This window comes from Macaca fascicularis, chromosome X (genome assembly GCF_037993035.2).
Source record: "Macaca fascicularis isolate 582-1 chromosome X, T2T-MFA8v1.1".
Classification (NCBI taxonomy): Eukaryota; Metazoa; Chordata; class Mammalia; order Primates; family Cercopithecidae; genus Macaca; species Macaca fascicularis.
Window position 1 is genome coordinate 85067447 of NC_088395.1, and position 17497 is coordinate 85084943.

Below are 17497 nucleotides of genomic sequence, written 5' to 3' on the forward strand. Positions count from 1 at the left end.
TTATTTGATTTTTCATATGGTGAGCGATAGGGGTCTAGTTTCATTATTATGCTTATGCTTCTCCAGTTTGTCCAGAACCATTTATTAAATAGACTGTTCTTTCCTCAGTGTATGTTTTTGGCACCTATGTTGAAAATGAGTTCATTGTAGATATATGAATTTATCTCTGGTTCTTTATTCTTTCTTTTTTTTTTAAATTGTGGTCACATAGTAGGTGTATATATTTGTAAGATACATGGTATATTTGGATATAGGCATGCAATGTGAAATAACCACATCATGGAGAATAGGGTATCTATCCTCTCAAGCTTTTATCCTTTGAGTTACAAGCAATCCAATTACTATTTTGAGGTTTTATTTTTTCTTTTTTAAAAATTTTATTTCAATAATTTTTTGGAAACACTTGGTTTTTGGTTACATGAATAAGCTCTTTCATGATGATTTCCGAGATTTTGGTTCACCCATTACCTAATCAGTGTACGCTGTACCCAATATGTAGTCTCTTATCCCTCACCCTCCTTCCACTTTTCCCTGAGTCTCCAAAGTCCATTATATGCTTTGCATCCTCATGGACATAGCTCACACTTATAAGTGAGAACATACGATATATGATGTTCTAATCTTGAGTTACTTCATTTAGAATAATGGTCTCCAGATCCATCCAAATTTCTGCAAGTGCTATTATCTTATTCCGTTTTATGGCAGGGTGGCATTCCATGGTGTATATATAGCACATTTTCTTTATCCACTTGTTGGTTTTTGGACATTTAGGTTGGTTTCATATTTTTGTAATTGTGCTGCTATAGACGTGTGTGCAAGTGTCTTTTTCATATAATGACTTCTTTTCCTTTTGGTACATATCCAGTGGGGGGATGCTGGATCAAATGTTACATCTACTTTTAGTTCTTTAATAAATTTCCATAGTATTTTCCGTAGTGGTTGTACTAGTTTACATTCCCACCAGCAGTGTAAAAGTGTTTCCTTTTCATCACATCCACATTGGCATTTATTATTTTTTGATTTAAGAAAGTATGGCCATTCTTGCAGGAGTGAGGTTCTATCACATTGTGGTTTTAATTTGCATTTTTCTGATAATTAGTGATGTTGAGGTTTTTTTTATACCTTTGTTGTGTGTATATCTTTTGACAATTGTGTATTCATGTCCTTTGCCCACTTTTTGATGGAATTATTTTTTTTCCGTGATGATTTGTTTGAGTTCCTTGTAGATTCTGGATATTAGTTGTTTGTTGGATGTATAGTTCGTGAAGATTTTCTCCCACTCTGTGGGTTGTCTGTTAACTCTGCTAATTATTATTATTATTATTATTATTACTATTTTGCTGTGCAGAAGGCTTTTAGTTTAATAAAGTCCCATCTATTTATCTTTGTTTTTGTTATGTTTGCTTTTGGGTTCCTGGTCATGAATTCTTTGCCTATGCCAGTGTGTCTAGAAGAGCTTTCTGGTATCATCTTGTAGAATTTTTATAATTTCAGGTCTTATATTTAGGTCTGTGATCCATCTTGAGTTGATTTTTTAAAAGGTGAGAGATGAAGATCCAGTATCATTCTTCTAAATGTGGCTTGCCAATTATCTCAGCAGCATTTGCTGAATAGGGTGTTCTTTCTCCAGTTTATGGTTTATTTATTTATTTATTGCTTTGTTGAAGATCAGTGAGTATTTGGCTTTATTTCTTGGTTCTATATTATGTTCCATTGGTCTATATGACTCTTTTAATACTAGTATCATGCTATTTTGGTAACTATAGCCTTGTAGTATAGTTTGAAGTTGGGTAATGTGATGCCTCCAGATTTATTATTTTTGTTTAGTATTGAACTCTGAACAGACCAATAACAAACAGTGAGATAGAATCATATAATCAGTAATAAAAAATTTGCCAGCAACGAAAAACCCAAGACCAGACAGATTCACCACTGAATTCTATTAGAAATTCAAAGAAGAATTGGTACCAATTCTACTGAAACTGTTTCAAAGGATAGAGAAAGAGAATCCTCCCTAAATTATTCTATGCAGCCAGTATCAACCTAACGCCAAAGCCAGGAAAAGACATAACAAAAAGGAAAAGTACAGACAAATATCCCTCATGAACATAGATGCAAAAATCCACAACAAAAATACTGGCTAACCAAATTCAACAATACATTAGCAAGATAATACATCATGATCAACTGGGTTTTATACCAGGGATGCAGGGATGGTTTTATAAACACAAATCAATAAACATAATGCATTACATTAAGAGAGTTAAAAACAAGAATTATATTATCATCTCAATAGATGCAGAAAAAGCATTTGACAAAATCCAGTATCCGTTTACCATAAAAACTCTCAACAAAATTGGCACAGAAGGGACATAACTCAAAGTAATAAAAGCCATCTATGACAAACCCACAGCCAACATCATATTGAATGGGGAAGAGCCAAAAGCATTGCCCCTGAGCACTGAATAAGAGAAGGATGTCCATTTTTACCACTTCTATTAAACAAAGTACTGGAAGTCCTAGCCAGAGCAATCACACAAGATAAAAATATAAAGGAAATCCAAATTGAAAAAGAGGAAGTCAAAGTGTCACTGTTTGCTGATAATATGATTGTATACCAAGAAAACCCTAAAGACTCCTTGAAAAAGCTCTTAGATCTGATAAATGAATTCAGTAAAGTTTTAGGATATAAAAGCAATGTACACAAACCAGTAGCACTGCCATACACCAACAATGACCAGCTGAGAATCAAATCAAGAACTCAATCCAGGCGGGTGGATCACGAGGTCAGGAGATCCAGACTATCCTGGCTAACACAGTGAAACCCCGTCTCTACTAAAAATACAAAAAAATTAGGTGGGCGTGGTGGCGGGCACCTGTAGTCCCAGCTACTCGGGAGGCTGAGGCAGGAGAATGGCGTGAACCCGGGAGACGGAGCTTGCAGTGAGCAGAGATCGCGCCACTGCACTCCAGCTTGGGGAACAAAGCGAGACTCCCTCTCAAAACAAACAAACAAAAAAACCCCCCACAAACACACAAACCTCAAACCTTTTTACAACAGCTGCAGAAAAATAAAATACTTAGGAATATACTTAGCTAAGGAGGTGAAAGACCTCTACAAGGAAAACTAAAAAACACCGCTGAAAAAAATCATAGATGACACAAACAAATGGAAACACATCTCATGCTCATGAACAGGTAGAATCAATTTTGTTAAAATGACCATACTTTCCACAGCAATTTACAAATTTAATGCAATTTCCATGAAAATACCATCATCATTCTTCACAGAACAAGAATAAAACAATCCTAAAATTCATATGGAACCCCAAAAGAGCCTGCATAGCCTAAACAATACTAAGCAATTGCATTATTTAAGCTATTTAAAAATATACAATAAAGTTATTATTGACTGTGTAGTTACTCTATTGTGCTATCGATAGTAGGTCTTATTTATTCTTTCTATGTTTTTTGTACCCATTAACCATCCCCACCTACCCTTCAGCCCGCTGCTACTCTTCTCAGCCTCTGGTAACCATCCTTCCACGTTCATGAGTCCAATTTTTTTTTTTTTTTTTTAGACCGAGTTTCACTCTTGTTGCCCAGGCTGGAGTGCAATGGTGCGATCTTGGCTCACCGCAACCTCCATCTCCTGGGTTCCAGCGATTCTCCTGCCTCAGCCTCCGGAGTAGCTGGCATGCACCACCATGCCCAACTAATTTTTTTTTTTTATTTGGTAGAGACGGGGTTTCTGCATGTTGGTCAGGCTAGTCTTGAACTCTCAACCTCAGGTGATCCACCAGCCTCGGCCTCCCAAAGTGCTGGGATTGCAGGCATGAGCCACCGCGCCCGGCCCAATTGTTTTTATTTTTATTAGAACTGATAAACAAATTCAGTAAATTTGCAGGATACAAAATCAACATACAAAAATCAGTAGCGTTTCTATATGCCAGCAGTGAACAATGTGAAAAAGAAATTAAAAAATAATATCATTTATAATAACCACACATAAAATTAAATACCTAGAAATTAACTTAACCAAAGCGAAATATCTCTACAATGAAAACTATAAAACCCTAATGAAGGAAATCACCAAAAAATGAGTTTTCTATTTTGTTCCACTGATCTATGTATATAGTTTTATGCCAGTACCATGCTGTTGTGGTTACTGTTGCTCTGTGGTATGATTTGAACTCAGGTGATTTCTCCACTTTTGTTCTTTTTGCTCAGAATAGCTTTAGTTTTCAGGGTCTTTTGGGGTTCCATATAAGTTTTATAATTGCTTTTTCTCTTTCTGTGATGAATGTCCTTGATATTTTGATAAAGACTGCATTGTACTTGTAGATTGCTTTGGGCAATATGAACTTTTTAACAATACTGATTATTTCAATTTATGAAAATAAAATATCTTTCCATCTTCTTTGTCCTCTTACATTTCTTTCATCAGTAAATTATAGTTTAATTGTAGAGGTACTTTATTTATTTGGTTAAGTTGCTTCACAGATATTTAATTTTACTTGTAGCTATTGTAAATGGGATTACTTTCTTGGTTTTTTTTCAGATTGTTTGCTTTTGGCATATTAAAAATGTTATCAATTTTTGTTCATTTTGTATTCTGTAACTTCCTTGAATTTGCTTATTAGTTTTAATATTTTGCTGGTATCATTAGATTTTTTTCAAACATAAGATCCTATAATCTGCAAACAAGAATAATTTGACTTTTATTTTCCAATCTGGATGCCCTTTATTTTTCTCCCTTGTCTGATTGCTCAAGCTATGACTTCCAGTACTATGTTAAATAACAATGGTGACAGTGGTTATCTTTGTCATGTTCCCTATCTTAGAGGAAAAGCTTTCAGTTTTTCCCCAGTCAGTATGATACTAGCTGTGGGCCATCGTGTATGACTTTTATTTTGTTGATGTAAGCTCCTTCTATACCTAATTTTTTGAGGTTTTCTTTTTCAATCATAAAGAAATATTCAATATTATCAAATGGGTTTTCAGCATCAATTGAAATGATCATGTGGTTTTTGTCCTTCATTGTGTTGATATATCACATTAATTAATTTGCATACATAAAACCGTCCTTGAATCCCTGGGATAAATCTCACTTGGTTATGATGAATGTTCTTTTTAATGTGTTGTTGAATTCAGTTTACTAGTATTTTGTTGAGAATTCTTGCATCAATGTTCATCAGAGATTTTGGCTTCTTTTTTTTTTGATAAGTCTTTGGTTTTGTTATCAGGGTAATACTGATCTTGTAGAATGAGTTTGGAATTATTCCATTTACCTCTATTTTTTGGAATAATTTGAGTAGAATTGGTATTATTTATTTAAATGTTTTGTAAAATTCAGCAGTGATGACATTGTGTCCCAGGCTTTTGTTTGCTGGGAGACTTTTCATTATGATTTCAATCTTTTTACTTGTTACTGGTCTATTTATGTTTTGGATTTCTTCATGGTTCAATCTTGGTAGATTTATATGTCTAGAAATTTACCCGTTTCTTCTAGGTTTTCCAATGTGTTGGCACATAGTTGCTCATAGTAACCTCTAACAATCCTTTGAGTTTCTGCAGAATTGGTTGCAGTGTCTCTCTTTTTACCTCTGATTTTATTTATTTTGGTCTTCTCTCTTTTTTTTCTCAGTCTGGTTAAAATTTTTTATTATTTTTATCTTTTGAAAATACTAACTTTTGTTAATCTTTGTATTATTTTCTCAATTTTAATTTTCTTTATTTCTGCTTTGATCTTTATTTCTTTTCTCCTATGAATTTTCTCTTTCTGTTTAATTTTATGTGTGTTATTATAAATGGGATTACTTTTTAATTTCTTTTTCACATTGTTCATATTGACCCACTGGTCATTCAGGAGAATACTGTTTAAATTCCATATGATTATATAGTTTCCAAAATTATTCTTGTTATAGATTTTTAGTTTTATTCCATTGCCATCAGAGTAGATGCTTAATATTATTTAATATTTTGGATGTTTTAATATTTGTTTTGTGGCCTAACATAATGGTTTATCTTTGAAAATAATCCATGTGTTGAGAAGAATGTGTATTCAACATCCATTAGATGAAATGTAAGTCTTTCTACATCTATCTCTTTCTTTACCTTCTCTTTAAGTCCAGTACCTCTTAGATTTGCCCTTTTAAAAATCTATTAGGCATGCTTCATTTTTTTTTTGTTTCCTTTGTGTATTTTTAAATAGTCTGTCTTAAAGCTCACTAATTATTCTGCTTGAGCAGTTCTGCTATGAGGAGACTCTGATACGTCTTTCAATGTGTCACTCGCATTTTTCACCTCCAGAATTTCTGCTTGATTCTTTTTAATTATTTAAATTCCCTTGTTCAATTTATCTCATGGAATTCTAAACTTCTTCTCTGTGTAATTCTGAATTTCTTTGAGTTTCCTGAAGACAACTATTTTAAATTCTCTGTCTGAAGAGTCACATATCTATGTCTCCCCAAGATTTGTCCCTGGTGCTTTATTTAGTTTATTTTCTGAGGTCATATTTTCCTGGATGGTCTTGATGCTTATGAATATTTGGTGATTTGGGGGCATTGAATAATTAGGTATTTATTGTAGTCCTCAAAGTCTAGGCTTGTTTGTACTCATTCTTCTTGGGAAAGCTTTCCAGGTATTTGAAGGGACTTAGGTGTTGTGATTTAAGTTTTTGGGCACTATATCTGTATTTCCATTAGTGGAACCCCAAGCCCAGAAACATCATATTTCTTACAGGTTTGTAGAGGGACCACCTTGGTGAACTTAGATAAGATCTGGAACAATTTCTTGGATTTCCAAGAACAAATTCTGATTCTCTTTCCTTACTTTCTCCCAAACAAACAGTCTCTCTCTCTTTGCTGAGCTGCCTGGAGCTGGGGAGAGGGGTAACACAAACATCCCTGTGGCCACCACCATTTGGACTCTGCTGGGTCTGATCTGAAGCCCATACAGTACATACAGTACTGGGCCTTGACCAAGGCCTGCTGTAACTACTACCTGGTTACCACCTATGTTTGTCCAAGGACCTAGGACTCTACAAATACCAGGTGGTTAAGCCAGTTAATATTGTGTCCTTCCCTCCAGGAAAGCAAGTTCTTCTAGCCCCCTGACAGGTCCAGAAATGCCATCCAGGAGCCACTGCCTGGAGTCAGAAACCTTTGATTTTACCTGGTGTTCTATTCTATTTTGGCTAAGCTGGCACTGAAACCACAAGACAAAGTCTTTCCCACTCTTTTCTCCAATTTCCTCAGGCAAAGGTGTTTCTCCCCTCTTCCACCACCACCACCAGTTCACAGGGATCACTGCCAATGCTTCCTTAAAGCCCAAGGGCTTGTCAATCAGTTTTTGCTAGGTCTGTGACTCACCTTCACAGCAGTGGTCTCCCCCCTTGCCCAGGGAAAGTCCAGAAATGCCATCCAAGATCCAAGACGTAGAATTGAGTACCCCAAGAGCACACTTGGTGCTCTTTCCCAGTGTGGCAATGCTAGTACCTAAGATGCAAGAAAAAGTCACCTTTATTCTTCCCTCTCCTTTTCTCAAGCAGAAGGAGTCTATCCATCTTCAGAGCCATCACAGCTGTGAATATGCTTGGTTACTCCTTATTCCAGCATGTCTCCGAGTCTCACCCAAGGCCCATGACATGTATTCTCTTGTTATCGGTGCTGATTATTCAAGGTCCAGTGAAGGCTTTAATCAGCAGGTAAAAAATCCTGTCAGGACTTGGTCCTTCCTTTCAAGAGAGCAGATTCCCTTCAATTTCAAGGTGTGTCTAGAAATGTCATCCAGGAGTTAGGGCTGGGAATTGGGGCCTCCTGCCTCTGCCTAGTGCCCTATTCTATTGTGGCTGAACTGGAATCCAAGTTGCAAAACAAAATCCTCTTTACTCTTCCCTCTCCTCTCAAGTGGAAGGAAGGGGTTGCTTTTGGAGCTGGTGGCTGCACTGCCTGGAGTTTGGGGAGAGATGATGTAAGCACTCCCTTAGCTGCCCTGATAGTGTCTCACTAGGTCATGTGACTCCCCCACCCCCGCCAAGTCCATTGGTTTCTAGTCTACAGCAGCTCTGTGAATTGCTTAGGAATTGCAGTCCTTCTGTCCTAGACAGCTGTTTAAGCTTATTTAGGATCCTAGAGTGCTTTAGCTCACAGTGGTGAGGCTTACCAAAACTCAGGTTCCAACTGCTAGGATGAGCAATTCCCCTTTGTACAGGGCTGGTCTAAGTGCTCCTTCCACAGGCATCAACTGAGTTCTTCTTGATGTTGGTAGCACTGCATTGCAATGTAAAGTTCCACATTCACCTGTACTCACCCTCCCTCAAATGCACAGATTCTCTCTCCATGCCATGAGGCCACTGACACCAGGTTGGGGAGGGGTGGTGTTGGCAATTCAAGACTGTCCTTCCTACCCTCTTCAGTGCCTCTTTCAGCAATATGAAGTTAAAATCAGGTACTGCAATATCTCATCTGATTTTTGGTTTTCATGAAAGTGCTTTTTGAATAGGTGGTTATAAAAAAATTCTATTCCTGCAGGGAGGATGGTCAGTGGAGGCCTCCATTTGACCATCTTGCTCTACCTCTTTCTAGATTTTCTTGCATTTACATTTTACTACTCACTCATTTAACCCCATATATTCTGCCTAAAAGAAGCTCTATGACTTTCTTCTTCAGTCAGCCCTCTTAGTAACCTAATTTCTCTCAGACTCCAGCATTTTTGTCCTCTTCTCTCGGTAGTGCTGCTCTCTCAGGCTTTTTCCATGTACCACCTGTTTTGACAGCTGGGGACTAAGATTAACTGAGGGGAATGTGGTGTTTCTGGAAGAGGCTGAGTACAAATAGATCTCTGGCCTAAGTCCAGTCAGCATGGCTGTAACTAACCAGATACCACCAACCCAACACCTTGTAGTCTAAAGTTTACTCAGAGGTAAATAACAGCTTCAGAGCCTGGCAATGTAATCCAGTGGAAGAAACATTGGAGTGGCCTTAATCTCTTAAGTCTCTTTTCTCCAAGCTTCAGTTGAGACAAAGATTTCATATGTGACTTTTGACAAATCACTTTCCTGTCTGCACTTCACTCTCCCCATCATGTATACAGAATTTTTAAAACTTGGAGTCAACTTGACCTGATGTCAAATTGACTCTTCTATAAGCTATAGGATCTTAGCTCCAGAATTTTATAATTAAGTGCGGACAACAAAGAGCAAGGCCCAGGGGTACTGACACTAACAAGAATTCCTGGGGTTGAGAGTGGGTTAGTATTAAGAGAGGAAAATGAAAAAACCTGGAACAAATATCACCAGAAAATACGTGGTGAAATGACAATAGATGTGGAAGAATAGAGGGCTGTGGACAGGAATGGACTAGGGCAACCTAGCACCAAAACCAACATTTTATTGCTTTGTGGTGTTGTTCTGGCCTGCGATAATACTTTATTATCCAGAGTCTTGCAACATCTCACCAGATTTCTTACTGCTGTCTTCCCTGCCCAACCACCACCCGTTTCTGTAATTCCTTCTGCACATAACCTCAAGGTTTGATTTCCTGAAGTACAACCTGATTCATGTCAAACACTTCCTTAACAATATCAGCCACTGGCTTTTTATTGCTTACAGAAAATAATACACTCTTTCACCTTGCATTCAAAGTCCTTCATGATCTTCTCTCAACTAGTTTCTAAATTGTAGACACTTCCACCATACAAGTATTGAATTAACAAGTCACATTGGATTCTTTTTCCTTCACCATGTAATGCCTATGCTCACTTTAGTGAAAAATCCTGTTCACCCTTTGTGGTCCATTTCAAATGGCTTTGTGGCACTCTACTCTCTTCCGCATCTTTGGAGTACTTTGCTAGTACTCTTTAATAGGCATTTTCCATATTTTGACATGTGTGTGTTTTGATATTTCTATTTTAGACTTCTCTTGCTTAGGTGTATATTCCCGGAGGGTAATAGCTTTATGCAATTCATATCTGTATTTATTTCCTCCATTCAGCCCCTATAGCTGTGCCTAGTATAATGCTGTGTGCATTGTGATTCAACAAATACTTATTGAAGCAAATTTACTGTTTTAAGTATCTGTTTCCTCCCAACTCAATTCTTATTTGTTCTGTTTTCTAAGTAGTAGAAAAGGATTTTGAGTTATAAGACTTTTAGGAAACTATTATCTGGAAGGGTACTTGGATAGCACTTCTAAGAGTATATTCCAACTTTAGTCTGATTTTGATCCCTGTTGAAACCTGCAAATCCCTTAATATACTGTGGATAACTAAGACAAGTGTCGGAAAACAACTGAAATAGAGTCTACTGAGTTACAGCAAAGTCTATTGGAATTAGAATTAGGACAATAACCATAACGACTTGCTTTCAGCTGTTTTATATACTTTCCCTTCTATTCTTCCCACACCTAGGTTCTAGGACCTCCACACAACAAGCCTGCTTACTGAAAGATGACAGGCTGACAAGGTTCCAGAGGTCGTGTCTATGCTGTACCTTTCACTGTATCATTAGCCCAAAGGAAATCATAGTACATGTTATTCCTAAACTTCTATTCCACGGCAGACTAAACAGTTTTTTTCAGGACAACTGATAACATTTTCTAAAATATAGAGAGTAGAAATTACATGTGTGGTCACCTCTATTGACCCCATTATCTACTTAATAGAGTATTCTGTTGTGCATCAAGAAAAGCAGGTGAATCTCAGGAAGAATAGTGAGCTTTGTGGCACTATAACTTGCCCTATTTCCACTCTTTGCTTCCATCTCTGCAGCAGCCATGAAAATCAGCAACTCAAAATTAGGGTAAAAGCCAGAAGCCTGGCAGCCACTAGAAGTGGAAGTTTGGAGATGGAGCTCTTTTAACTTTCATTTTCAGAGGATTTTTACTATTCGACTTGTGTGATGGTTCACTGGAAAACACCCCTTTGGAAGACTATATTTGACTTGACTCAGAGTTTATTCAGTGGAAAAAAGCCCTTCCCCTCAGGGACATTTGTTGAAAACAATGATAGAAAATGGTTTAACTTCACAGATGCATGCAGCAGTGGATAACAGATGGAAAAGCCAATAAGATAACCAAACATCTTAAAAAGAAAATCTGGAAAATCACATGTCTGTAGAGGCTTTGAAAAAGTCTAACATATTTCTGAGAATCTAGGAGGCCCCATGCATCTTTTGGACTGTGTGCATGACCAGGATGTTGTGCATGCTCAGAGAAGACCCAAGGAGATTCTACATTAATACTTATGGCATACTTTGACACTTGTGCAAGCAGGAAATGAAGAAGTTGTGCCATCACACACACACACACACACACACACACACACACTCATACACACACACACAGAGTCCCTGAAAAGACTGGAGGACTTATTGGTTTAATATGTTTAAGGAAATCTGTTTTCAGTCATTAGCTGATTATTAAGCTAATTGAGCAGGGACTTCCGTGACAATGCAAGACAAAGAATACAGACCTTACAAAATTAGTTTCAAAAAGTCAGAAAATAAACAAGCATAAACAACAATAATCTCCCGGGAAGGGGCAGGATAATCTAACATCCAAAAATTAAACATAGTATTATTTAAAATGTTCATTTTCCCAGATAAAAATATGAGACATGCAAAGATATAAGAAAGTATGGCTTATAAACAGTTAAAAATATGTTTTTCCCCTGAGGAAGTCCAGATGTTGGACTCATATGACAAAGATTTTAATTTAGCTATCATGAGTATGTTCAAACAACTAAAGAAAAATATGTTTAAATAACTAAATAAAATAATTATAATGTTATTTTACCATACAGAAAATATAAATAAAACAGAAGTTACCTATCAACAAGTAGAATTTTGGAAATTGAAAAGCACAGTGACTGACATGAAAAATCCACTACTGTGGTTCAGCAGCAGATTTGAGCAACAAGAAGAGAGAATCAGCATACTTGAAGATAGGTCAAATAAAATTATTCAGATCGAAGAACAGAAAGAATAAGGAATATAAAGAATGAAGGAAAATGAACAGAGTCTGAGAGACCCATTGGACATAATCAAATGCACCAATATATGTATAATGTGAATTCCAGATGTAGAGGAGGGAGACAAAGAAGAATGTAGAATATTTGAATGGGTTATGGTAAAAAATCAAAACTTTGATGAAAAACATTGATCAGTACATTCAAGAAGAACAATGAACTCCAAATAGAATGAACTCAAAGACAGTCACACCTAGATATGGCACAATAACAGTGTTAAAATTCAATGATAAAGAGAATCTTGAAAGCAGTTTATGAGAAGATTTTTATTATGTATAAAAGGATCTTAAAAACAAGATCGTGAGAAATTATAAAACCAGAAGGCAATGGGGTGACATATTTAAAGTGCTAAAATAAAATAATTATAAACCAATAATTCTATGTCAAGAAAAACAGCCCTTCAGAAATACAAGAGAAATTAAGACATTCATTTTGTTTATTAACAAAAATAAAATCTCTAGAAGTCCTTACCTACAATAAATATAAAAAGAGTCCTTAGATTAAGATGAATCAATGCTACAAAGCAACTTCAATCCCCATGTAGAAATAAATAGCACTGATAATGGTAACTACATAAAAGATTGTAAGTGATGGTATAAATGTATTAAAAGACAGCTGCATAAAGCAATAATTTTAAATCTGTTTAATGGGCATGTAACGTGTACAGATAGAATTTACATTACAATAATGGCACAAAGGAATGGTAAATAATGGAGTTCTATATAATGAAAATGTTTTGTATACTATTGGAATTAATATGAACTAGATTCTGATAAAATGTAAAATTGAATCCCTATGTACATCACAGATAAAACAAATTTAAAAATATGGTAGGAGAGGCAGAGCAAGAGCAAGATGCAGAATAGAAGGCTCCATCGATTGTCCCCCTGGCACAAGGACACCAATTTAACAACTATCTACAGACTAAAAACACATTTATACTAACCAAAAATTACATGAGGTCTCAAATTACATTGTTTTAACTTTGTATCGCTGAGAGAGGCACAGAAAAGGTAGAAAAAGATCATCTTGAATTGCTGATGTCACCCCTCCCCTACTCTCCAGCAGTGGCAACCTCGTGCAGAGTGTGTCTCTGGGTGCTGGGGAAGGGAGAACACAAGTGCTGTCTTGTTCGAGTAGAAAGGAAATCTGAACCAAGCTCAGCTGATGCCTATCCATAAACAGAGCATGTAAATCAGCCCTAGCCAGAGGAAAATCACTGATCCCAGTCCTCTGAACTTGAGTTCCTACAAACCTTGCCACTGAAGTCCTCTGTGTCTCTAACTAAACTTGAAATGCAGTCTAGGCCATAGAGACTGCAACTTTTAAATGAATTCTAGTGCTGAATTGGGCCCAGAGACAGTGGATGTGGGAGGTGGGGCATGTGACCTAATGAGATATCAGCTGGGGCAGCTAAGAGAGTGCTGGCATCACTCCTTCCTTAACCCTAGACTGCACAGCTCATAGTTCCAAGAGACCTCTTTCTTCTGTTTTAGAACAGGAGAGGAAGGAATGGAAAGGACTTTGTCTTGCATCTTGGATACCAGCTCAGCCACAGCAGAATAGTAAGCCTCCCATTCCAGGCCCTAGATCCCAGATGACAGTTCCAGACATACCCTGGATCAGAAGGGAACCTGCTGCCTTGAAGGGAGTAAACCATTCCTGGCAGCACTCATCACCTGCTAATTGAAGAGCCCTTGGGAACTGAATACCAGCAGCGATACTAAGGTACTACATTGTGGGCCTTGGATAAGCCTCTGAGTCTTACTGGCTTTAGGTGACACTCAGCACATTACCAGTTATGGTGGTTATGGGGTAAAACTCCTTCTGCTTGAGAAAAGCAGAGGGTAAAGGAAAGGGAACTTTGCCGTGCACTGTAGGTACCAGCATGGCCATAGTAGTGTAGAGAATCAAGTGAGGTTTTAGGGTTTCTGATTTCAGGACTTGACTTTTGAATGGCATTTCTGAGCCTACTCTGGGTAATAGTGGAGTCCATTTCCCTGAAGGATGAGTCTTAGGCTAAGCAACATTAACCACAAGCTGACTTAAGAGACTTTGGGTCTTAAAGGAAAATCACCAGTAGTCTGGCAGTACTCCTTGTTGCCTTTGATAGCAGTGGCTATGGTGTGAGGCTTCTCTGTCTTTGAAAATGGGAAGAAGAGTGGGAAGAACTGTGTCTTGTGATTTGAGTGCCAGCTCAGCCACAGTACCATTGAACACTGGGTAGTCTTCTCCTTAGAAGACTCTAATCCCTGAATCCTTGATGGCACCTCTGAGCCCACTCAGGGACTGGGGGAGCTTGCTGCCCTGAGGGGAAAGATACAGGCCTAGCTGACTTTGCCACCTGTGGATTGTAGAGCCCCGGGACTATAACAAATACCTGGCTACCACCTATTTTGTTCAAAGCCCTGGAGCTCTGCAATCATCATGTGGCTATCCAGCTAGGCTTGTTTGTTGTTGTTGCTAGGTTTGTTGTTGTTGTTGTTTGTTTCAGGGAATCAAGTTGCCCCAGGCCCCAGGGAGGTTCAGAAGTACCATCCAGGAGCCAGAAACTGGAGTAAAATACCTTTGCCTACTTGGTACTCTATTGAACTACTGCTGAACTAGCACTCAAACCACAAGATGAAGTTCTTCCCATTCTTCACACCAATTTAAACAAGCAGAGGAGGCTCACTCCATGGCCACCACCACTGTAGGCTCACAGGGAGTACTGGAAGGCTACCAGTGATATTCCCTTCAGGCCCGATTGCTTTTCAAACAGCTTGTGAATGCCGCCTGGCCTGGGACTCACCATTCAGAGCAGCGGGCTCCCCTCTGCCCCAGTACAGGTTAAGAAATGCCATACAAGAGCGAAGGCTTGGAATCTTGAATCCAAGAGTCCACTTTATGCTCTACCCCTCTGTGATCAAGCTGGTATCTGATTTTTGGTTCTTATGAAGTTGTTTATCTATGTAGACAGTTGTTAAATTGGTGTCCTTGCCAAGGAAATGATGAATGAAGCCTTTACTTTGACCATCTTTCTCCACCTTTCTCCAAGACATACACTTTAGATACAAAAATAAAAATAGATTTAAAGTATAAGGATCAGACAGGATATATCATGAAACCAATAACTAATAGTGAGCTTGTGTATCTATGCTAATATCAGACAAAATAGACTCTTAAAAATTGTTCTTAGATGAAAAGAATACTATTTTATAATGATAAGAGGGTTATTTTATCAACAATATGTAAGAATGATAAATACATATGTATTTTTGACAATGTCCCAAAATATATGAAGAAAAAACTGACAAAATTAAAGGGAGAAATAGACAATTTTACAATAATATTTACAGTCTTCAATATCCCACTTCTAGAATGGATATAATCACTAGGCATAAAATAAACAAGAAAATATAGGACTTGAATAAACCAACTAGACCTAAATGACATCCATAGAACACTCCACCCAACAATAGCAGAATATACTTTTTATGTACACCTTAAATAATTTTTATAACAGAACATATGTTAGGCCATGAAACAATTCTCAAAATACTTCAAGATGTAAGTCATACTAAGTATATTCTTTAACTGAATAAAATAAAATTATATATGAATTACAGGAAGAAATTCGAGAAATTCACGATTATATGAAAATGAAAGAACGTACTCTTAAATAACTAATGGATTAAAGAAAAAATCAAAAAAGAAATTGCAGACTACATTGAAAGGAATAAAAACAAGTAAATAATGTACCAAAAATAATGAAACACAGCAAAAACAGCTCTCAAAGTGACATTTATGGCTGTAAAGGCCTACATTTAAAATAGAAATGTCTTAAATTAATAACCTAACATAACAAACTAGAAAAATAAATGTCAACTAAATCCAAAACAAGTAGCAGAAGAAAATAATGAATGTTAGATTTAAAATAATAGAGGCTGGTAAATAAAATAGATAATTCAAATTTTTTTAAAGAAGATGAACAAAATTGACAAACTTTTATCTAGAATGAAAAAAAAAGAGAATATTAAAATTACCAAGTCAATAAACCTATGTGTGCCTGTGTCTTTATGACAGAATTATTTGTAATCCTCTGGGTATTCACAATAGCAAAGACTTGGAACCAACCCAAATGCCCATCAATGATAGACTGAATAAAGAAAATGTGGCACATATATACCATGGAATACTATGCAGCCATGGAAAAGAATGAATTCATGTCCTTTGCAGGAATATGGATGAAGCTGGAAACAATCATTCTCAGCAAACTAACACAGGAACAGAAAATCAAACACTGCATATTCTCACTCATAAGTGGGAGTTGAACAATGAGAACATATGGGCACAGGGAGGGAAATATCACACACCAGGGTCTGTCAGGGGGTGGGGACAAGGGGAGGGATAGCATTAGGAGAAATACCTAATGTAGATGATGGGTTGATGGGTACATTAAACCACTATGGCATATGTATACCTATGTAACAAACCTGCACTTTCCGCACATGTATCCGAGAACTTAAAGAATAAAAAAAAAAAAAAAAAAAAAGAAATACCAAATCAGGTGAAAATGGGGCACTTACTGTGGAGCTTACAGAAATAAACAGGCTATTGTCAAAGACTTGGAACCAACCCAAATGTCCATCTATGATAGACTGGGTAAAGAAAATATGGTACATATATACCATGGAATACTATGCACCCATGAAAAAGAATGAATTCATGTCCTTTGCAGGGACATGGAAGAAGCTGGACACCATCATTCTCAGAAAACTAACACAGGAACAGAAAACTAAACACTGTATTTCTCACTCATAAGTGGGAATTGAACAATGAGAACACATAGACACAGGGAGGGGAGCATCACATACTGGGGCCTGTAGGGGGTTGGAAGGCAAGGGGAGGGAGAGCATTAGGACGAATACTTAATGCATGCAGGGCTTAATACCTAGATGACGAGTTGATAGGTGCAGCAAACCATCATGGAACATATATACCTATGTAACAAACTTGCATGTTCTGCTAATGTATTCCAGAACCTAAAGTAAAATTAAAAAAAAAAGAAAGAAATAGGGTATTGTATGAGCAATAATACACTAAAAAATTATAAAACTTATAAAAAATGGAAAAAGCCCTACTGAAACTGACTCAAGAAGAAACAGAAACTTGTAACAATGAAAGCGATCCAATCGATAATGAAAAACCTCTCCATAATAAAAAGTCCATGAATAGATTGCCTTGATATAGTTTGAGTATTTGTCCTCACCAAATCCCATGTTGGAATTTAATCCCCAATGTTGGATGTTGGGTCTGGTGGGAGGTAATTTGATCATGAGGCTGGGTATTTCATGAATTATTTGGCACCATCTCCTGGATGCTGTCCTTGTGATACTAAATAATTTTTCATGAGATCTGGCTGTTTAAAACTGTGTGGCACCCTCTCCTTCTCTCTCTTGTTCCTGCTCTTTCCATGTGATAAGTTGAC